This window comes from Acomys minous (genome assembly GCF_964271855.1).
Source record: "Acomys minous genome assembly, chromosome: 9".
Classification (NCBI taxonomy): domain Eukaryota; kingdom Metazoa; phylum Chordata; class Mammalia; order Rodentia; family Muridae; genus Acomys; species Acomys minous.
Window position 1 is genome coordinate 114,832,773 of NC_140490.1, and position 23,020 is coordinate 114,855,792.

General features: G+C 39.4%; 1 long non-coding RNA gene across 1 annotated transcript; it reads left to right on the plus strand.

Annotated features, from left to right (window-relative positions):
- The first annotated feature begins 430 nt into the window (after nucleotides 1-430).
- Nucleotides 431-22,360, plus strand: LOC311604930. The gene is made up of 3 exons (XR_014781747.1): nucleotides 431-534; nucleotides 5,131-5,297; nucleotides 17,190-22,360. It is a non-coding gene; the product is annotated as an uncharacterized lncRNA (long non-coding RNA).
- The last annotated feature ends 660 nt before the right edge of the window (nucleotides 22,361-23,020 follow it).

Below are 23,020 nucleotides of genomic sequence, written 5' to 3' on the forward strand. Positions count from 1 at the left end.
CGTCGGGCTGGCACTGGGAGCCCGGGCACACGCCGCCCCCGCCCCTGTGCGCCTGCGGCTCTCTTGTCCTCCTGGGCGCCGCACTCTTCCGGGCTGGTGGCGGCGGCTTTTGCACCGGCTCTTGGCCAAGAGGACTGAGAGCTCTGGGGAGAGCCACGGAGCAGGAAGGCAAGTTAAAGCTTCGCCCAGCTCCCCGCACTCCGGCAGCGTTGGGTCTTCTGGGTGGGATGTGCTCGCAAAGACAGTTGCGGCGGCGGCAGCCCGGAAGGCGCCAGAGTCTTCCACCCCGCAGTGGAAGAGGAGAGGATGGACCAGAGAAGCGAGGGAAGGACTGGAGTGAGCCAGCCAGAGGAAGTCCTACGGCCGCGGAGCATCCGTCCTGAAGAAGCCTTCTCCACCCTGGACACTTTAAGCAGCGGTGGCGGTAAAAGGCGTGAGGTTGCGGACTGGACAGCAAGCCTCCCACGTTCCGCTGTTGTTCTGCCCTCCGGAGAAGACAAGTGAAGAAGTGTCCGACCCGGGCATCCACTTCAGGTAGATGAAGGTCTGAGCCGTGTCCCTGGGGGGAGAACCAAAGAAGTGCGTGTGTGCCAGCGCCTGTGCATGTGTATGCGCGTATGTGTGCGCGCGTGTGCGTGTATGTGTATGTACACGGGCTCCGGGTCTAGATTGCCAAGGCTACTCCAGCTGCATTCGGGGACTGAAACTCCCGGAGACACCGCAAGGAGGGAACGAACGAAGGAGCTAGCGAGGAGGCAGGGAAGGCGGGAGGGAGGGGAGAGGTTGAGCAGCAGAGGCAGGCGCTGGGAGATTAGAGAGCTTTTCTCCGCTCTGTCACACCAGACACCCACAGCCACAGAGGGGGTTGCTGAGCTGCCTGCAAGAGTACATTGTAAATCTTCAGCGCAACAAGCCCCGCAGTCACCCCTTTTCTGACTTCTTAGCCCCACTGCGGCTCCCCAGAGGGACCGTTGTAGCTTTGGGCTATAAGCATCAAGAGCAAAGGAAGAGCCTGCTGGGGAGAGGCGGCAGTGTCAGATCACACATCAAGCTCCTCGCCAGAGGATTTGGACGATTGTATGTAAATTGAAATAAATTCTCCAAAGCCTGACTGCATATATTATACTGGTGTAGTGTGGCCAGGTGTGCAGCACTGAAATAATGTCTAGCAATGAAGCAGTAGGGTCCTCAATGAGTAAAGACCAAAACAGGGGGACCAATTCCCCACAGGATACGTTTTATTTTTAGATTGGGAAAAGGATTAAAACAAAATGCCTACAGTACAACATTCAGAAAAGGAATGTAAGGAAAACTGGGGATGGAGTCCCCCCCCCCGCACCCCCCTGTGACTTTGGATTTTACTAGAACAGTGAATCAATACACCCTGTGATTGGTCAGCCTGTTACTTCACCTAGCCACACTTACTTTTTGCAACTCGCCTTTAATATAATGAAAATTGTTTGAACTTCATTGCAACAGTTATGAGTCCAGTGTTTGCTGATACCGAGAAGCATCCAAGCACAGAGCCTGCTGGCTGCCTTTGGGCCCTAATGAGTTTGTCGGGAGTTCTGGGTTAGAGTGGAGCACCCTGCCACCCGAACTTCAAAATGTGCCTACCGAGTTGTAATTAGGACAATGTTCAGAAAGACAGACACCTCTAAGAGAAGAGTTAGTCCTGTCAGATTTTTAACAATATGTGACTGGCTTTGTCAATCGGAAATGAAAACACTTCTCTTTACACGTTTCTTTAAATCCAGATTGCATTTAAGAAGTCCTATCCATCATAATTTTTCTTATAGAAAGAAAGAGGCTATTCGCTTTGGGATACTGACCAAAATGTTTAAAATATTATTGTAAAAGCCTGGTTGATAAGCAGAGCTCAGTTACACATGAACTTTAAACTTTGCTTGAGGGAGCTCTGTTCTCTTTATCCCTAGATGGAGTACTTGTGCAATACCATGTATTCTAAATGTCCACTTGCTTCATCATAGATGATGGTGAAAATAGGTGCCAGGGTGGGTATTTTTAAGCATGTTGTATGTGGGCCGTCAGCAACAGACCAAGGGAAATGCCACATTCTGTTCCAGTTACTTTTTTCTGCTCTGTTTTTAAGAATCTTTGTCCTTGCTTCTTCATATGTGCCTTGGCTATGTGCCGGGAGTTGAGGACTTGGGGATTATACGATTTTTCCCAAAATGAGGAAATATGGTTTAGCTAGCCAAACGAGCACCTGATCCTCAAAGAGGTCATGATATTCCTCTGGACTTTAAGGCTCTAATCTAGTCACTCAGGATTATTGGCATAAAGGACACGGATTACCAACAGCTTCTAGAATGAATCCTGGGAGTCTAAGAATCAAACCCTAATGAAGAGACTGCCCTCTAAGGGGTCTCTGGGGGCTTTCTCCCTCTAGCTCGCATGAGGGTCCATCATCAAGAGTCCAAGAAGGTTTTTACTGTTTATGTAGCTCATCAATGTCTATGTACTTGTGAAAATTACTGCAAGGTAACTCTCAAACACTTTGCAATTAAAAAAAAAATTGCTTACTGATTAGAAAAGTTTCTCCTGACTGATTAAATTAGCAAATGGATTGTTTTTGAGACACAAGTGAAACAAATTCAAGTTTATTACCATAAAGTGGGCACAACTTATTAGCTCATTGATTCCCATTTAATGTAGTTTTACCCAATAAACTAAGTGTCAAAGATCAAGTAAGTAAATATTTCTTCCTCTTCTGTTAATATATTGATGATTTTTTTCTTTTGTAATTTCTGAAAGTATAAGGAAGCTGAGAAACAAGCATTGACACGATAAGTTTTTATATTATTTTCTTAGACAATATTTATTTTTACCTCAAACCAAAAACAATAAGGAGGAGGCAAATTTTCAGGTTGAGTACCTAAGAGGAGTCTTGAAGGAATTAACCACAAGTACTTGGTTTAAAAGTTGTCGTTAGTGTTTAAGCCCCTTGATCAGAGAAGCACTTGGCTCTCACGATGCTATACCCATGCAGTGCTGTATACAGTGGGACACCTCAGTGTCTGACACTTAGCAGGGACCATTTATTTGTTGTTAAGAAGCTCAGGATTATTTTACCTTTAACTAATAAACGCCATTTAAAAATGTGTCCATATTCAATCCAATATAAACTGAATATAATCTGAATGTTTAAAGTTCATTCAAACAGAACTTGACTTTAGTCAAATCTGCACTTTGATCCTGTCGATAATCAAAATGAACTGTCTTCCATGGGGTGCTGGCTTCTGGGTCTTTACTCCTTGATTGTTTAAACTTGAACTGCTTTTCCCCCTTCACTCTGATTTGTATGTATATGCACCACCTGAGTGTCTTTGTATATTCAGTTCCTAAACGTGTGATTTGATTCTTCGCATCCAGAAACTGCTTGGCTCACAAGGAAGAGCTAAGTCCCCGACTCAACCCTCCCAACCTTGCATGTCCTAGCCCACTTAATCAACTGAGTTTCTTGATGTGTTAATATCAAAGGGTTCAAGGAATTAACCTTGGTGGTACCTTTCAGCTCTCAGGATCCATCTTCCTCATGTTGTCAAGAGGTTTTTAATCTTACCCATAAAAGAGAAACAAAATTTGAGCTGGGGAGACAAGCTCAATCGATTAAGTGCCTACATTGCGAGCATGAAGACCAAAGTTGAGCCCCAGAACCTATGTTGACTGGGCATGGTACCACATCGTTGTAATTATGATGCTGAAAAAGCAGAGATGAGAGAGTCCACAACCACCTCCTTCCCAAGTTCCTGATCAGTGAGTGACACTGTCTCAAAACAGCAACCGAGAGCAAACCCACAGGTGAACCATGTCTGAAGAACAATGACTGAAGTAAACATCATGTACACACACATACACACACATTCACATGTGCATGAATGCACACACACACACACACACACACACACACACACACACACACACACACACACACACACACACACCAGAATAAATAAATAGGTGCTTAGGTCAGAAACACATTTCTGAAGACCACACACACTAGAAGCCCTTGCTGACAATAAAAGACAGAAATCTCTGCTCACCATCTGAAGTGCTGCCCCCATGTGGCAAGAGGAAAACAGCATTTTAAAATCCAAAAAAATGATAATTTTATGAAAAATTTAAATTGTACAAATCCATGTTAGATCAAAGTTATTGATGATTTTATATTTCACAATGTAGAATTTTCATAAAAGTTCTTCTTTTCTAATAGAACCTTCCTTGTGATCTTGAAGATAGAAGACAGAATTTTTCAAAAATGTAGTGATACTTCATGAAGTCAACAGTTCGCCAACTAAAATTAATACCTTGGTTAAAACCGTTAGTTGCTTTACTTTTATGAAATTAGCCTAAATAGAAATGGCACCTGAATATGTCTTTGTGAATATGCCTTTGTAAACCACCTGAAAACTGCTGAAGGTTATTTGTTTGTTTTTTTTAATACCTAAAATACCAATACATTAGCGCTTATTTTAAATCATAGGTACAACTTGCATTTGTGCTGAAGGGAAAACAGAGTAAGTCTCCACACAAAATGAGCCTCCCTAGATAACAAATATAAGGAAAAGTATGACTGTAATCTATGATAAAATTCCCAGTGCCAGCATTCAGCATTACACGCAAAAAAGAAAGTGTGAAGAATTCAAGAAGGTTCTATTTTTCTTTGGGGGTTTCTACTGCTAGTTTTAAACTCTTCAGTGTTCACTCTGGGCTTTTTGGTTTATGATATCTATAAGAAATTTCCATAAAAAGCAAAGTATGTATCATGGAAATGTTTATAGTTTTATTCATGAAAACCGCACAGATAATATATACCAAAGTCTACAAACAGAATAGAAATTGGTTAACTTCCTAGAGATTTTTGTTCAGTAGCTGAAGAAATGGAACAGCAAAGTTACAAATACAGTAGCCATCAAGAATATAAGTTTCTCAGAAGCATGCTTTTAGGTACATATGGGAGGGAAAGTAGTAGTAGTAGTAGTAGTAAAAATGATGATGATTATGATGATGATGATGATGATGATGATGATGATGATGATGATACTTGCTTTGTGCCAGGCATTTTTTTTTTTACATTTTTTCTATCTCTTGTAATCATGAAAATAGCTACCATATGGACAATGATGTTACTTGTTCCATTTGGAAAATAAGGAAACTGAGGCACAGATCAACTGAACATCTGAGTGCAGAGTCATTTAATTAGTAAATGGCAGAGCTGGAATTCAAAACCAAGCAGTGTCCTTCTATCACCTGAACATACTGTTCCCTGTAAGGTAAGCCAAACGCAAACTATCCAGTTGTGTAACTGATATTTGTTACATAAATTATGAGGTCAGTGTAAGGCCCAATAGTAGAGACCTTAGAATGGAACCAGCCGACCTTGGTCTCTACCCCAACTGGAGCCGACAGATTCTACTTATGACTTATGTTAACAGAGTGTTTTCTAAATGAAAAAAATGGGAAAGTTATAATACGCTGTGACCCTGAGCCAGGTAATCATTTTGGGAAGGTAGGAGAGAAGGAGAGGGAAAAAGTACATCACTATCTACCCCATGTTGAGAACAAAGTGCTTGGAAGAGTTGACCAGACTCCGTTTTCATAAGCAGTTTATATCTTGGGAATCCTGACACTTGAATACATCAAGTATGTATTTAACCTGGATTTATATCCCAGCTCAAAATCATGTGCTTTAAATGATGTTTGACCTGCTTCAAACTATGAAGAGAGTCATTTTCAAAGACACACTTCCACAGGTAACAATGTAAAGCCACACAAAGATGGAAAATATCCTGATGTACTTCTTGCACCTGTATCTTCTATTCCACGCTTGCAGTTCTTTAAATAATGTATTCCCTCTTCTTTTGTTTAATAAAGCATCGTATTCATCTCTGAATGTTCTGATCACAGATTGACCCTTACATGGTATATAAGTGTTTATCTGTACAGCTCCTTAAGCAAGGTGAATGCTTTATTCTTTTGAGTAGCTAATGATCGCTGCCAAGGCATTAATGAAGAGATGTTAGGATGTAATCCAGGTTTCCTGAACATGCAGTCTTCATGTGTCTGTCTCACTGGTATTTAACTCACATAACTGTGTCTGAGTCTTTGAGGCTAACTTTTAACTACAGTGATTTCCTACTTTAAATAATGTAGTCTATAGTATACAGGTTTGGTGAATCAGTATTCTGGCCAAAGGTACAATCGTGTTTATGTGTGAGTGTGTGTATGAGTGTGTGTGTGTGTGTGTGTGTGTGTGTGTGTGTGTGTGTGTGTGTACATATATAACAGTGACAGAGAATATATTGCTTAATTTTCAAACCTCACCGAATTTTTTTAATCAAGGGAAAAGATGTATCATGACATTTATTTCCAAATCTTAATCTGCACATCTTCTTATCATGAAGTGAAAAACAGCATCCCTTCCTGGTCCATTATTAACCCTTATATTCAAAGATAAAAGTTAGAAAGCCATCCCGAATAAATTAATAAAAAATAAAATAAAATAAAAAAGGAAAGCCATCCCTAGCCTTGTCCATCCCACGGTACTATAGCTATAGGTATTTACCACTCATTAATTTTAGGGTTGCATATGAAGACTATGCCACTGCAATAGCTTTTTTTTCTCCCTCTGTACAGGCTGATCTGAGAGCACCACACTTCACACCCTCACACAGGCTCAGGGATGCTCTCACTGCACTTTGGCGTTAGAAGGAGGACATCTCTGCACCTTCACATCCCAGGTCCCAGAGTTACTTTTGAAATTCAAATAACTGAACTTTTACTAGAATGCCTTTTTCTTCGTCATTAAAAAAAAAACAAAACAAAACCATTATTCAGGGAAAAATGGACAGCTTTTCAAGTAGAGGTGCTTGCCATGAAAGTCTGGTGATCTGAGTGTGATCCCCACCTCTCGTAGAAGTGGAAAGAAAGAGTGACTCCACGAAGTTGTCCTCTGACCTCCGAGGACATGCCATGACGTACATATCCATCCATATACATCATGCACACATACATGCACACTTTAACATACATAAATTTAAAACCCCATTCATATGTTATAACGGTATAAAAATCAAAAGCCAAAATACAGCAATCTACTAGAAATTCTATAAGGTTAAACATGTTGGGTCCTTTAAAAACTTAATACCGAGAACATTAGATCCTAAGCACTATGCAAGATTGGGCAGGGTTGGGGGGGGGCGGGAGAACTAGGCATGGTTTATGACCAAGCAATAGTCATGAAATCTGTGCCTGAGGGAGGGGAAATAGAATAAAAACCACAAAGCACAGACTAACACACACAAAGCACTAACCAAATTAGTCTTTGGGAAATGACCAGCTCTGACCCTAGAACACTCAACCCTTATGGGATGTCTTATCAAATCCCTCCCATCGAACTCCAGGGACCCTGAGGACAAGGAGGCAGAAAGATTGTAAAAGCCCGAGGGGGTGGAGAACACCCAGAAAACAAGGCCCTCTAAATCAGCCTCACTAAAGCTCCTGTGCACTCACAGGGACTGAAGCAGCATGCACAGGGCCCGCGTGGGTCTGCACCATGCACAGGGCCTGTGTGGGTCTGCAGCAGGTCCTCTATGTGTAGATTACTGTGTCCGATTTAGTGTTTGTTTGTTTTTTTATGGATTTCCTGAGTTTGTGAATGAGTGTATCTCTGATTCTTGCGTTTATTCTTGGGCTCTTTTCCTTCTGAATGTTTTGTACAATTCTGGTGTGTTTCTTGTTTTATCTTATTCTATTATATTTTATCTTATTAAAAAAAGAAAGAAAGAAAGAAAGAAGGAAAATGGCAAACTCTGGAATTGAATGAAACTTTCTGCTCCACAACATTCCGTGAAAGACAACAGCCCTGAAGACATGCATTTGGAGTCATCTCCATCTTAAAATGTAGATGATTGGTTCATCAAATAGGATTAATTCTCTTAATAGGATGAAATATAGAATCGATTTAGTGAGTAACTTGCCTGGGATCTTCATTTTTGTCACTTTTTTCTTTAGTGCCACCTTGTGGGTTAGATAGTAACATAATATTTACTATAGAGGTTTCAGTTGGGTGTTTGGCTCTCTCCCTCCCTCTCTTTCTCTCTCTCTCTTTCTCTCTCTCTCTCTCTCTCTCTCTCTCTCTCTCTCTCTCTCTCTCTCTCTCTCTCCCTCCCTCCCTCCCTCCCTCCCTCTCTCTCCTTCTGTCTGTCTGTCTCTGATATATTAAATCTAGTATTTAAAAATAACATAGTAAGTTTTGTGAAACAATTTCTCATTCTTTTATTTTCTAAAAGAAACAACCACTTCACCAAGAGATATTTGCCATAATTTTGCAATTGTCCATTTAGGACACCAGAGCAATTTCTCAGAGATTGAAAATATTGGAGTCTACACAAAAATCGATGTTCATTTACAGGATAATCACCAAACTTCTCTAGGATAGCATAAGTGGCATGCTCTACCTTGTGGGTTTTTTTTTTCATAAGAAAAATAAAATGTTTTTTCTTAACCCAGTATCATCATTTCTACAACAGTGGCCTGTGGGAATTGATTCTAGGTGAATTGAAATTTTGCAGCTTAATCCTGTTTCTTAAAAGCTCCCATGTCTGACTCAGTCAGTATGCACTTGCTTCTAGCATCAGATTGAATGAATCTGCATTGAGTTACCTTACTCAATTTCTTTTAAAATTATGCTGTGGCTATAAAGGGAATAAGGAAAAAAGGCAGTATAGTGTGCTGCAATGTCTTTTTTAATTGAGAAACACCGGGAATGTGTTATGTTCCCTAACCTCCCCTATGTATTAGAGATGCTATAATAATCTTTTATCTGGCCAGACAAACAAGTGTGTGTGTGTGTGTGTGTGTGTGTGTGTGTGCATTGTGGTAGAGAAATACAGTTCAAAATTCTATTTATGAAGTCATTTCAGAACAAGAGGAACTAGTATGTAATCCAGTCACCCATATACCTTTAATAGGTAAATATCTGTATTTGAACTCCCGCCCTATTATAGGAGTTGCAGGTTATAACATATTATTCAAAAAGTAATTTTTCCTGGATATGGCAGTTAGGCCTCAGATTTGACCTATAACCTAAATGTCATAAACTACATGTTATCCGTGCTGCAGACACACAAGCAAGAACAACAGAAATAAGTATTTGTGTGGAGTTACTAAGATTCAATTATAGAACTAGGGTAGTCAAGTCCACCAGTAATACTGCCAAACCATCAGAATTGAACTTCCTGTTTATTTTTAACATGGAGGACTTTCCATTTTTTGTCTTTGAAAGTGATGTATTGCTATTTCCAACTCAGGAAAAGGTATTTTAATTGTTAATCTTGAAGTCTTTTAATATACGAATCTCTCCCTGACATTCTGACAGACTTTGTTTCCCATGGATTTGGTTCAAAAACAACCCAAAAGATGCCTTGGAATGGCAACACGTAACCCGTCACCCTCCTTTTAACCTTTGAATGTCTATCATTGAGCAGGTCCTGTTACTTCAGGTTTCACCTAAACAAATATATCAGTGAAGGGACGCTCTCTTGCCCGAGGACCATAAAAATAAGCTGTTCATTTTTCTTTTGTGCTTCAATTTCATCTTAATAATAAAAATATGTCTTCTTTCAGCATAAACTGGATAACTTTTGTATGGTCTTCTCTGGAAAATTCCTTGGTCCTGTGCGCAGTTGTTGGAGAAATAAAAGCAGCAGTGAATACAAATAAGGGATATTTCCAAAAGTGGGGGAGGGGGCTACCTATATCTAACACACTGTCTAACTCCAGTAACAAATTTCATCTCCTTCACACATTCATAACATTCTTATTATATGTGAGGCCTTTAAACTAAATCCCAATAAGGAAAACTATATTATATCTTACTCCGTTACTGATTTCAAATGAAGCAGATCCAAATTAATTGGGTTACATTAGATAGCAACAGCCTTTTCTTTTAATGTCAAAAGGCTTATACGATCGCCTTCCAGTCCTTAAAATGAGACTGCATCAAATATTTTCTTGACATTTCTTGAGGATCTCACTTTCAGTTTCGAAGGATCATTTATTCCTTTAATCTTCCAATGTTGAGGAGTAATGGATATTGATTCATATTTAGAAGTACTAACATTCAACTAGGTAAACTGAGTAAGGGGTGGCTGTTCAAGTTCTATTTTGTCTTTGAGACAGAAAATCAAACCTACTTAAGGTAAAGGATGAGTTTTAAGTCAGGGCATGTCCACCGACAGGTTAGCACGGATGGTGACAACCACTTTCTATGACTATCATGTCATATTTGGGGATTAATGTGCCTTTCATATCTGTACCTATGTATGATGTAGACACAAGTAGATAAGAGTAGGACACATGCAGATGTTACAGACATAAGTAGATGGCAGTGGGAGGCACGTGTGCCCATACGTTTTAAATAAGGGCTTTAGCAGTCTCTATCCTGGGCTGTAATAAAACGCTCAAGCAGTTCCTTGTGCTCACTCTTTCATTTTCAGTGCTTGCCAGGATGGTCATATTAAACCGCTGATACAATGATCATCCAAATAGACAACTCTAGTACTGCAATTATAGGATCATTTCTTTATTTTGGTGAGATTTACCTATACTAGCTCCCTGTTTAATGTTCAATGTTCTGTAGCAATTCTCTCTTAAATGTTCAGAGCAGGAGCTATGCCTTCCAGAACGTACAAATAATCAAGTCTTAGCAATATTATAAAACATAATCCACATTATGAATTGAGCAGAATAGGCCCTCAGATCTGATTGCCTAAGGCTCAAATGTTAATGCTGCTGAGACACCTGTATGTATTAGCTAGCTGAATGAAATTATAATAAAACAGAAGAATGAAATGTGGTCTGGACCTCAATAGCACTCCATCTATTTCTGCCTGCTTTGCCTGCCTGTAATAAGGTAATGGCAGCGTTTGTGACTCTCTCCTCCTGTCTCTTCCTCTTCCAAAGAGGAACTGGCCTGGGTGCCTAGTTATGACTATTTCTTTAATATTTTCCAGAAATGTAGGATTCTTCTATTCTTTTTCAGGAGTCCAAGCTAAAGAGATACACAGTACTAGGCGTAAGAGAAATGAAAAGCTTTGATTCCGATAGTAACACCATGAAAAAGCACACTGACATTTTCAAGACACAAGCAATCGGCTCTAAAAACTGAACACTGCTCTGTATAGGGTCACATGGTTCTCATTAATAGTCCAGAGCTCTTAACCAGGGAATTACTTGTGAAGACAACATATAGATTATCAGAAGGGCTAATTGTTTTCCTAGGACCCATTTGCCAAGACCTGTATCGAAGTGAAAGTATGTCAACAACTATAAGAGTCCGTGAAACAAGATTCTCACTAATTATTACCCCCCTAATAAAAAATAAATAAAGTATCTAAATATAAAGAGAAAGCAGTTGCATCCCCAAAGACAGCATGCTACAGAATGGAAATATTACAGGTTTCATTGATTATCTCTTCCCTTTCATAAACAATTACCAGATTGTTTTACTTTATATTATTATTATTGTTATTGTTGTTGTTGTTGTTATTACTACTACTAGTACTACAGTACTACTTTGATAATTGCATACAGTGTGCTTTAATCACATCCGTCTTGTTCTCTCCTACTTAGAGAAAACTGGCTCTCCTGTAGAGGAATGTTGATTCAGAACATGGCTGTTCTGGTAAGCACATCTAAAGACCTTCTAGGTCTGTGTGATCTGGCTGAAATACAAACACACCTTTAATCCAGGAGACAAAGTCAAACTGATCTGAGTTCAAGGCCAGCCTGGTATAGAGCAAGTATCGGGTAAAGAAAAGCTTAGATCCAAGTGTGGTGATGCATGCCTTTAATCCCAAACAATGAAGGTAAAGTTAGTTTGTAGAAGGAAGCACCCATGTTTGAAAGTGATGTCTAATTAAGTGGCAGAAAAGGTGACAAATCAGAGAAGATTTTACAGAATAGGATACAGCCAACTCTCAGGAGAAGAGAAAAGAAAGGGAAGCTACTTAAGAGGCAGCTTTACAGAGAGAGGAGACAGTTTTACCAGGACAGTAATAGAGAGATGGATTGCAGAGAGAGGGGGGGGGAGAGAGAGAGAGAGAATTCAGGCAAAGATGGAATAAGCCAGAAAATGAGAAGAAGCCAGAAGATTAAAGCAGATTGCTGAGTTAGTTTGAGGCCAAGCAGCGCAATTCCAGGCCAAGAGAGAAGCCAGATTGAATAAGTCAGTTGTGAGAAGAGTTTGAGCCAGAAAAGCTGAGTTGAACCAGACAGCTAAGAGCTTAAAAAGAACAAGTAAGGGTGAGCTTATTAAGCAGTAAGTTTTAAAGGCTGAAAACATTCTAGGCCTAGGTTAGATTGTATGGAGGCTAGAAGCTTCCAGGACTGGGTCTAGGTTAGCAGAAAGAGGCAGTGAGCCTTCCAGACAACAACTGAGCCAGGAGAAGTTACTTTTACAGTCTCCTTCTCTCAGAGGCTAAAATTGCCAATAGCTTCTCACCTAAGGGTGGGCCTTCACTGCTTAAGAGCAACTGATAATTTCTTTCAGATTCTCAAAGTATCTGAGGTAATCTACTGAGAAATTTGTTATGAGTGTCTGACTGTGTGAAGTTCAGATAATCCTCCGGGATCCTAAAGAGGTATCATTCCTCCCACAGCAGCTCCAAACCTCTCTGATGAGTGAACACTGTACAGACGAACAAATAAATAGCACTTCCTGTTCTCTATGCCTTAGAGTCCAGAACTGTGCTGCCAATATCTAGAATACTCTAAGGAGCAAGCGCTTCAAATTTTTTCTCACAATTAGAATCCACTTGCTTGTTATTTAACAACCAAAAGAGAGGAGAGGAAAAGACTTTAGGTAAATTTAATTTTTATCTAAATATATCTTAAATTGTGCTTTTCAAATATGTGGGACGTTACTGGAAAGGGGCCTGAAGTCACATTTGGAAATTGCTTTTTGATTCAATATACTGATATCAGCCTTATAGAATACAATTTAGCACCAGCTACCAAAAATGATAAATCTATACTGAGACTTTTGAGTCAGTCTGTACTCACAAGTTGACATGGCTTTTGTGTTCACAATGAGAGTTTCTTCAGAACAGGAGCATGGCCTATTTATGCACTTACACACGCACAGAGGAAGCAAGGCTGGAATATACTTTCACTCCTCTTATACATACTGGTCCTCACTGACAGACTCAGCCTTGGTGGCTCAAAACTATTCAAAGCAAAATGTGTCTTTCTGTATTGGAAAATATATATATATATATATATATATATATATATATATATATATATGCTTTCTCCTGTCATTTCCCATAAAATACAGTGTTAGCAACTATTTGTCTAAGGACATATCATATTACATATTGCAAGTAATCTTCAGATGATTCCAAACACGTGAAGGATATTCATAGGTTATGCACAAACATACATTTTTATACAGGCCTCCTGTATTTTAAGCATTTTATGTTGAGCATCCTTGAGTCTGCACATGTGCAGACACTGTATCCCATGGGTCCTGGAGTTGAAAACAGTCCCTCAGAGGCACAGAGGGATGTCTGCATCAAGTCCTTCTTGAACACATGTTGAATGAATGAACATTCCACTCAATAGGTTCGTCCTTGACTTTCCCTTCTCTGATCTAAGCCTCACGTCTTCTTCCCGGCCTGCACATTCAAGGTCTATATGCTTAATAAGCATGCTCTTTGCCTTGGCTTCTGTATATTATGAGTGACACATTTATATTTTTTTATCTATCCAGAACCTGACTCAACCTTCCTGGGTCTCAGCTTAAAAGCTTTGTGCCACAGTGTTAATTGAAAGCATTTGTTTGTCTCTTAAAAAGATACAAACATATGAAATATTGAATAATTTTTTTCCTTGAATACACAAATAAGTTTAGAATCAGTATCTGATCCTTTCCATTTCAATTCTGGAAAGCAAAATAGAGTGTTCTTCTGGGGGATAATTTGGCTAGATGTTGAGACAATTTAGACCATTCTTTGGAGACATACTTCACAGAAAGGTTGGATTCTGACGTGCATGTATAAAAGCAGTAGCACATATGGTCAAATCTGCCCTAAAAATACACTGGCATGCTCACAAAATGCAGTAAATCACAGCCTTGTTATTCCTTTCCACACAGCAACGTGTATACATATAGATATAGGTATAAAGTGACTACAGCAGAGACAATATTTTCAGTATACTAAGCTGAAGTTGACTAAATAAAATTCTCATACACTATGGCTTTGCTGCTTCAGTAACACTGCTTCCAATGTCTATGTCTACATGAAGGCGACATAGGGAGTCAGCACTCACAGTTCACTTTTAAAATGATGGAAACTCCTGCCTTATTCTCCATAATGGTCCGTGGAGACAGGGCCTGATGACTGGAAGGCTCCCAAGCAAGTTAGATGCTGAGCAGGATGATGATTGATATGTGCGGGCAACCAGCGTTTTATACTGGAAAGGCCCAACTATGGAAAGGTCTAGGTTCCTATGGACCTTACAGAAGGTTATGTGAGTAACCTTGGAAGAGTAAGTATAAAAACATTGATAGAAATATGATAAATGGGGAGATGATAGGTGATAGGTAGATGATAGAGGATAGGTTCATGAATGTAAGTAACATACAGATAATAATAATATAGCAATAATAGATAGGTGATGACAGGACAGATAGATGATAGATAGATAGATAGATAGTAGATTAGTAATAGATAAACAAATCATTAGTACTTAATATTTTCAACTTTATAATGCTATAAAAGAAATACACATTTAATAGAAATCATTTTTCCAGTTCTAATCTTTTTCTTAGACTAGCACTATGTGGTTCAAGGCACTCTTGCAGTACTGAACAGCAGCAATACGCTGAAGCTCCCAGTCCGCCACACTCACAAGGGAAGACAACTGTGTATGTCTGTTTCTTTGTACATATACACAAACAGGTACATAGCATGCAAATAGATCTCGATTCATGTGGGTGAGCATATATGTACATGTATATGTATATGTATAGCAGGACAGCCAGCTATAATGGTACTTGAGCAGCAATAATTAAAGTTACTGTCCAAGTCTTGGTTTCTACGTATATCTCTTCACCAGAAGAGACCATAGCCCTGCAGATATCCCAAAGGTGAGCAGGAAAAGGACACTGTGAAGTCTAAACATATTCATCTGACAATAAAAGAATGTTCTCAAAAGATAATGGGGAGCTGAGAAGGGGCACATGAACATATCTTGAAAAGCCTCCCACCAATCAAACCTGAAACAATTTGAGCATTACAGTCCACAGCCAGGGGTCAGGGAGATGGCTCAGGCAGAAAAGTGCTCACTGCACAAGCATGAAGACCTGAGTTCAACCCCCAGATCCTACACAAAAAGCCAGATGTGCTGGCACCTGCTTGTAATTTCAGTGTGAGGAAGATGGAGCCATGGGGATCTCTGTGGCTTGCTGGCCAGCTAGTCTAACCTAATTAGTGAATCCCAAGACTGGATGAGACACTCCATCTCAAAAACAAACAGACAAAAACAGGTGTATGGTGCTTGAAAATAAGAAAATGACCAACACGTGGAGTGTTTGTCTCCATGCATACGCACACACATAGTCACCTGGTCCTGCACATACAAATGTGCATGCATGTCTACGTATGCACATAAAGTGAAAAAGAAACAATGAAAATAGTGGTTTATAAACCACTTAATAAGTAGGAATTACTATGAATTCTTGCTGGTACTGAGTAAGTAGATAAACAGAAAACAGAAAGGCTGGTTCTTAAATAATAACAATGAACTCAGGCAAGACATCAAAGATCCTAAGATTGGTGGCTTAGTGAAAGATAGAAATTAGGATTTTACACTCTCAAATTATCCTACAAATCTTTTATTAATTAGTGCTATTACTTATTATTAATTAAAAACAATTTATTAATTGTAAATAATTTTATTAATTACTGAGCAAAAGAAATTTAAGGGTATAATGGAGACTCCTTATAGACAGCATCTGAATCAAGAGATCACAGCTAACATTTCTAGTGAAGTAAAACACCAATCAGTATTATAGGCTACTCAATGGAGAGAGAGAATTCAACATCAGCTCTCCAATAGCAAGACAAAAATTCAGAGTATGATTACAATCAGGAGAAAGAATCAGATATCAGAAATTTTAATGAACTGAGTGGCCTTCCAAATAATCAAGGTCATGATCTCTGCCCGAGTAAAGGGCAGTAGGAAGCCATGACAATGTGTGACACTGAATTGGCTTTTTTTTTCCTTACAAAAATTAATTATAGGATGAGTGAGGAAAGCATGCATTCTTGACTTCCCTAGATCACATAGTGTTAAAGAAGAAAATTCACCACTAGGACTGGGGTGGGAACCAGGTCAAGGGATGAAAACCAACCACACTTGGCTACTGTGCCCACTATATTTCTTCAAGATTGCAGTTAAGTTCTGCCTCACTATAAGAACAGTACCAAGGACAATTGTGGGCTTTTTTTTTTGCCATAAGAGAATATATTATTATTATTATTAGAATACCAGGTAAAACTTCAATCGTATCTCCAGGAGAAGGGCAATCATCAGTTCACCATCCTACTCAGACAATTTTTCTCTAAGTTTGAAATTATTTGAAAGTGAAACATTGAAAGAATGTCAATTTCGTGTTCATTATTACTTTTTAAAGCTCCCGATGTCCAAGGTTATTCAATCAAGAAAAGGAACATTAGCCAAAATTAATAATAATAGCATTAACTGTGGAAGATACGATGAACTAATTACATGATGTCAATCAATCATGTGGCGGGGTAGGGCTGCGAAGAGAGGAGAGGAGCGAATATGATCAAAACACTTTGCACAAAACTCTCAGAGAACTGATGAGCACGTAGGGGAAGCAGATCCGCTCTCCTGGCAGCCATAGGCATCCAATATAGCTATTGACTCTTCTTTCATGTAGCCTGTGTGCCCAAGGCAAGCAGAATAGAAACAATCTAGTTTGAGATTATATGCAGCAAATACTTTTTTTGATTTACACTTCTTTTCTTTCTCTCCCTTCTACTTATTTTGTTTTTGAAAGCACCACCTACCCTAACATGAGTACTTATTCAAAGCATAAACTGTCTTCCCATCCTCTGCTTGTCCCATGACAGGTAATTAAAACAGAACCTGCTGAGACAGAGAAGGGAAGAAGAACTTCCTGCTTACCCGCCTTCATCGTCCATCCAGCTGTCCGCCCTTCCCCTTCCTCTTCGCCACTACTGCCCCACCCCCACCCCCGTTCTCTGGACTAGCAATTTAAACTCCTCTTGAAGGTAAGGCACTAACGGACCTCCAGCAATTGTTCTTCTCTCACAATCTCGAGGTTTAAATCCATCACTTAAAGGATGAAAAGTAAGGAAACCAGGATGTGAGCATCTCACTTTTATTTTCCATTTCTAAGCTGTCTTCCTCTCCATGAAGTAGAGGACCATGAACAGCCTGCCACACTCCAAACAGCGCTTGTCAGGGATGCGAGACATCGTTAAAGGAAGAGACGCTTCAAAAGACCTAAATTCAGATTACCTTCACTGCAATTAGAGTAGCCGCCTTTCTGGAGTAATGACAGCGAAGCGGGAAGACTGCAGCAGCAAACGATTATCAAAAACCCCCCAGCAAAAATCCCGATAGAAATGTCAAGAAATGATGGCCCTGCCTTGGATTTGAAAGTGTAGTTTACTTCTTTTGATTGGATGTGGCGTTTTGAAACTTGGTAAATATACTACTAAAGAGTATTTCCTTTCCTCTTCAATATTACTCCAAGGAGGAGGATGAATACGATAAGGGTGATGACGACAGTAACAAAGATAAAGGTTTGTTTTTTTTTTTTTAAGGCAATTAGGCATTATTATTTGTGGCTTGAAAAGAACCACTGTTGATATTGCCATTTCCTTCTAGACTGTCATGTCCAAGAATTGCTGCAGCCTAAACTGTACATCACAGTTATTGATCATGTCACATGGTACCACACTCAAGCACAGCTGATGATACGGTTTAGTTCCTGCAGTGAAATTGTTCTCAGTAATTCATGCCTCTTTGCTGACGAGGACTCTGTTCCAGAACCGGCTCCGCACCTCTCAGCAGACCTCAGTCTTCCCAGAAAGGAGCTGGGATGTGTTTCCGGCTCACCTGTAAATGCCAAGTACTCGAACGCAAGGTTTCTTTTCCTGAAGTGTGTGCTGAAATTGCCAGCTCAGCTTTCCCTTTTTCTGTATTGACTCGGACATGTCTTTATCAAATACTCATTAAGTAACAGTTGGCCCAAGGTATTGTCATTGGCATAGTGAACAAAACATTAGAGTTCCTGATCGGTCAGACTTGTTAGTCAAATAGTACTAATAACAAATTTAAGGAAAGAAATCAGACCCAGGGGCAGCTGAGCCAAGGAACAGGGGTTACAATATTAAACATAATAATTAGGTCAGGGTAAGCAGTCATGTTTGAGCAAAGGACTGCACAAAATGATGCCTATAAACGCCTTAGAGGGACAGAACAGCGCAACGGCTCTGAGATAAGCATGCAGACACTGTCTGAAAAATGGATGTAGACATGTGTAGCTAGAGAGAACGAAGTAGTGTAGAGAAATGATAAGTAGCTGCGTTTGGGGGATGGTTTTGTGGCCTCTTTACAGGTAGAAATCATTTCAGGCTGCAGAACATAAGTTCTGAGTTTCAGGAAAGGACCCGTCTCGATGAGGAGTCATTAAAAGATAAAACCTAGAAAGAAAAGAGGGGGTGAGAGGGACAGTCACATGGCTCTGCTGCCAATGCTGATAACCTAAGTTTAATTCCCAGGGTGCCACATAGTAGAAGGAGAGAAACGACTCTTGCAAGCTGTCTCCTGGTCTACAGGCGCCATGGCACACATCATCGCCACTCAGACACTACACAAATGCAATCTTTACAATGAAAGAAGAGTTTTGAGCTAACTCAAATAATGCATACAAGAGATTTTTCAAGTAGAATGGTGGCCAAGGTGGCTCTGAGAACTGATCTCATTTTGCTGGAGGATTAAACATGGGTGTATGAAGGACATCTCAGGCTTAATCCCACGACCTTTGCCCTGAGTAGCTAAAAGGATGGAGTTTACATTCATCATGGTGCATGTCTTTAGATGACCTTGGCCCACAGGTGTTTGGAATACCACAAAGACATATTAATTAGGCTAGGCACAAACAGGTTTTCTTCACTTAATTCATTTATTATTTTGTGATTAGAAAATTTTCAGTTCACAAGAGGGGTAGAGAGATGTCTCAGCATTTAAGAGCACTGGCTACTCTTGCGGAGTATGTGGTTTTGAGTCCCAGAACCTACATATGGCTCAAAACCATCCTTAACTCCAGCACCAGAGGGTCTAATATTTGATGCCCTCTTCAGGCCTTCATGGACACCAGGCACGTATGTGATGCACAAGTATACATGAAGGAAAAACACATAAAATAAAAATATTTATTTTTTTAAGTTTTAGTTCAAAACAGTCAACATAATTTTGTCTGATCTATAAACTTATGTAAAATATTGGGCATTTTTTCTTGGGAAAGTAATGGAAACACAATACGTTGCTTTGGGAGCAGCTACATGAAGAGCCCCAGCTTTGGTCTTTTTCCTAATAGGGAATGGAACATCTTGCAATGGGGAGAAAGTACAAAGATGGCCTAGATGTCATTCCTGTCTCTTAAGATGCCTTTCAAAGCACCACGTTAGCCACATTTCCCTTGGGTTTGTACCACAGCACAAGCTCCCCTCCAGGGTCCTTCAACTATGACACAAATGACACATGCGACTGACAGTTCATCAGCCCCCTGCCACTTCTCTGAGCTTTGGTAGCCAGCTACAATGATCTTTTGTTCTTTGCTGCCTATCTGTGCTATAACACACGAGCATGATTTGTGCCACAGGACTCAGGCCCTGGTAATGCTTCAGCCTGGATCAGATATGTGGAGTGACAGGCACCAGCTTTAAAGGGAGGGTCACGGTCTGAAGGCAGACAACTCATCCCTAGGAACCAGTAGGAACATGGGTAAGTGTGAATTCATGCTAGTGAGTGGTTGTTCATACTTGTGGTCTCTTGCCTACACTTTCTCAGTGAAATAAGAAACAAGGCCATCAGCTGAGTAAAATTTGGGGGAAATTTTTTGAAGATTAGAGAAAATTTGGGGGTGGATACGCTATAATGCTTTGATTAGACGAATAAACAGAAATAGAAAATGACAATATTGGACCTTAAGCCTAGGCGTCCATAGAACACTAGGGCCATAGAATTAACTTGAGTACAGGTCTAGAGAAATCAGTTAGACTATATGGGGTTGGAGTAGCTGCAACAGTAGAAGAGTATGGCAAAAGAGATACAGAAATTTCAGGAGGAAATCAATCATTTAGATGGACCGAATAAAAAATTGATAGGAAAATAAGGATGGGAAAGAATGGACTGTAAAAGAAAATGAGTGGGAAAAACAGTCTTCTCTGGGGAAGAACACACCAAGTGGTTACCCAATACCAAATGGTCAGCCCTGAAAACACACACACACACACACACACACACACACACACACACACACACACACATATGACTACACACATGTTACACAATATTTTATCCCATTGTGATCCCTGAGATTGTGAACTGTAAAAAACCTGTCTTTTGTTTGTTGCGGTTGAGCCCTAGCACACACCTTTAACCCAAGAGCTTTCTGTAGGTTTAATAAAATTTAATAAAGTTAACCCTAGGTCAAGAGGCAGAGCAAGAAACCAGCTGACAGGGATTAAAGAACAGGAGGGACTTTTAGTTGACTGGTATTTAAGGCAGAGGTAGAAGGGGCTTTTAGCTTTTTAGCTCTTTAGATCTTCAGCTCCTTGACTGTTGCCTTCTGGGGCTTTTTGAGCTTTGAGATAGCAAGGCTTTGGCCTTGGATTTTTTGGCTTTTTCCTCCTGGGCTGTCAGCTGAACTAGTGAGCTTTTTGGGTCTTTCCCATCTGGACATGATGTGAGTAGGAAGGTCAGCTGGGTGCTTTCTCTGCCTCTCTGAGCTAGCAGATTTTCACCCCAGCATCTGGCTCCTCAATCTTTATTGGTAAAGTAGAGCATTTAAGATTTTCATTTAAATAACATATAATCATATATATATATGTGTGTGTATGTGAATTCATGTGTGTTAACAATTATTTTTCAAAGAGGTCATGCATTTAAATGAGAGCAAAGAGAGGTAGATGTGAAAGCCTGCAGGGAGGAAAGGAAAGGATGAGGTAATGTAATTGTAATATAATGTCAAAAGAAGTAAATTTAAAAACAGAAGAGACTGAAAATAAAGAGTGGTGAGTAGATTGTATTCCCTAGTAAAGCTGGTGAAGTATCATCGCTTTCTGTTTGTTCTAAAATGAGGTCACTACACACAAAGTACAAGGAAATCTAAAAAATAGTGGCTTTTGTATCTCCATAAACAGTATTTTCTTCTTTCTTCCATAACTCGAGTGTGCATGTGATCTTTTCTGTGCTATCATTTATTTATAATTCATATTTTATACTACTGACCACCAGTATGCTTTAATGTGCAGTGGAAAATTGCTGTACTTTTATGAACCTACTCCTTTGAACTTTACTTTCTCAAAATCCTCTATGACTGGCACTTGGCTTTCCACTAAGGCTCCCTCGATTTTCACAGCAAAGTGTGCTGTCAGAGGTCCCAGTTTATGGACTGAGGAAGGAGCACTCTCAGGCTTAAGAAAATGGACATATCAATTAATAAATACAGGACATTTAATAAAGTTTAGTACTCATGCGTAATTAAACCTCCCAGCAAGTTAGTAACACACAAGAACTATCTCAGTTTTATAAATGGCTCTCGTAAAATTCCAAATTATATTAATCATTTATAACAAGTATGCCTCTCTGGCAGGAGTTGCTGATTGTGAGAGAGAACACGCATCTGCGGGAAAACAGTGTTTTCTACTATATATTTCTGTACAGCTAGAACTGCTCATGTACAAAGGCCATTATGTAAAAGATTACAGTTATCATTCATTTTTCTGTTCTTTATTTTGTATTTATTCTTTGGTAATTACATACATTTACATAGCAAATCATTTAAATTAATCATTTAATAAATATACATAAGTTATAGAATTAATGTTCTGGTTTTTAATATTACTCAACTTAGAAAAGATATCCAACAGGCACTTACCATTTTCTTTTTGAGATAATACTAATGCAAGTTTCAAAATAATTTCCCTTAAGACAGAGAATAAAAGATTCAGTTCTCCACTCCTACTGTTCAATAGAGTACTCAAAGTTCTAGCCACTAAAATAACATGAGAATATATACATATATATTTAGAAAAACATCTCAATCAATATATATGTATGTATTGAGAGAAAGACGAAAAATGTTCCTATTTTTAAGCAACATATTTCTAAGTAATGACTCTCATAGATTCTGAACATATAAATGCTAAAAAGTGATTTTAGTAAATTCACAGGATTCAAGGTAAGTACAAATATATCAATCTCATAGATAAAAGATAGATGATAAATGCATAGATAGATAGATAAAAGATGGATGAGAGAGAGAGAGAGAGAGAGAGAGAGAGAGAGAGAGAGAGAGAGAGAGAAATTGATTCTGATCTAGCCCAGGATAAACGTGAACTTCAGGCCCAGTTGCCACTACTTTCTTAGTGTTGAAACTACAGGTATATGCCACCATGCTCAGTTTTGTGCATGCTGGGGATTGAATCTAGTGCTTTCCAAATGCTGGGGCATTCCCATGTATTAACAGCAAACATGCAGAAATCAAAATTAAAACACATTTACAATCAATACACAGAAAATGAGGTGCTTGCATATATGTTTACAATGCGTATACACTACCCAAATGCTGAAAATTGTAAATTCTGCTGAAATAACTCGGTGATGGCCAGAATAAACAGAAGCACCGTGTTTATAGGTTGGATGA